The sequence below is a fragment of the Penaeus monodon genome, chromosome 28, assembly GCF_015228065.2.
Source record: "Penaeus monodon isolate SGIC_2016 chromosome 28, NSTDA_Pmon_1, whole genome shotgun sequence".
NCBI classification, from domain to species: domain Eukaryota; kingdom Metazoa; phylum Arthropoda; class Malacostraca; order Decapoda; family Penaeidae; genus Penaeus; species Penaeus monodon.
Genome location: NC_051413.1, coordinates 38,978,625 through 38,979,887, shown reverse-complemented (window position 1 = coordinate 38,979,887; position 1,263 = coordinate 38,978,625). Strand labels below are relative to the sequence as shown.

General features: G+C 30.2%; 1 protein-coding gene across 1 annotated transcript in view; it reads right to left on the bottom strand.

Annotated features, from left to right (window-relative positions):
* The window catches only part of LOC119591578 (glyoxylate reductase/hydroxypyruvate reductase-like), a gene marked incomplete in the record, with an annotated part of 18,060 nt that overhangs the window by 11,494 nt on the left and 5,303 nt on the right, over nucleotides 1-1,263 (bottom strand).

The following is a 1,263-nucleotide window of genomic DNA, read 5'->3' as shown; positions in this document are numbered from 1 at the left end:
TTCATTCTTTCATTCCTGAAATAACAAATGAAGGGGAGCTAAAGCCATAAAAAAAAATTTACAATAAAATTATACCTCTATCTTTTGCACACCTCCAAAAGTTTTTAAAAATAATCAGTATAACAGAGGCTTCACTTCACACTTACTTTTCAGACTATTAACCAAAGAAAATTAAAAATAATCTTCAAAAATCAAGGAAAGGGAGTAAGTAAGCCATCTGTGGGTAAATACACATAATAAATAAAATCTCAGAGGACATGGTAGCCATGTCATACCATTCCAACACAAGGGGTTAAAATTATATAAAAACTGTCATCTTCCAATTTTATCACTTTCAAAGAAAGCTAGATTAAAAACAAATGCTATATTATGGAATATCTTTGTTTTTCCATAATGATCACCAGTCCTTCTGCTGAAGAGCCAAGGGTGCTGTTGGTAGGCTCCTGTACATGCTCAATGTATTAATACGGCTAGTTTTATTTTAAGGAACTGAAATACAACATTCCTTTTCATTATTATATTATATAATACATACATTACAGTGACTGGATTAAAATTCAATTAGATATTGTATTTATAGAAAATTTTATGCAACACAGATAAATACGCATATGACAATTAACATCATTTTACACTGAACATGTCAAAGCAAAATTAAAACTACATATATAATGAAAGTAGTACACTCACTTTTGGCATAACAATTTTAAATAGTATATTTCAAGAATAATAAACAATATAATCATTAAACATACAGGTCAATATCTAAAAGATTTTTGCCTTTGCATAGTATGATCAATTTTTTAGTACTTTCTTCAAATAGGATATGGTTTTCAGCTTTCATTTTTCTTACATTCTGATAAACCCCTTTTTATATAAAATTCTACTGAACTTTACCTGTAATTAGTAAGTATTTATTTCTGGATTAAGCTTTTCATGTCATCTCATGAGGCAAGCACAAGCCAGCCCACCCTGACCCACTATGTAAAAGGCTTCGTGAATCAAGAGTTCACTCCTGGTTAAGTGCTCAGATGATGTCCACACATGGGTAATTAGTTTCATAAATCAGGCTCCTAAAGAACAGCTCATTGGTTGTTATATATACAGTCTACTAAAGGTATTTAAATGTGTAACACAACTGTCTTGAAGAACAATATGATTATCAAATATACTTAATACAAACATATGTCATTATATTTATTACAATAAGTGTGCCACACATCAGAAAAAATACTGAAGGATCATTCTACCTGCATGCTGACT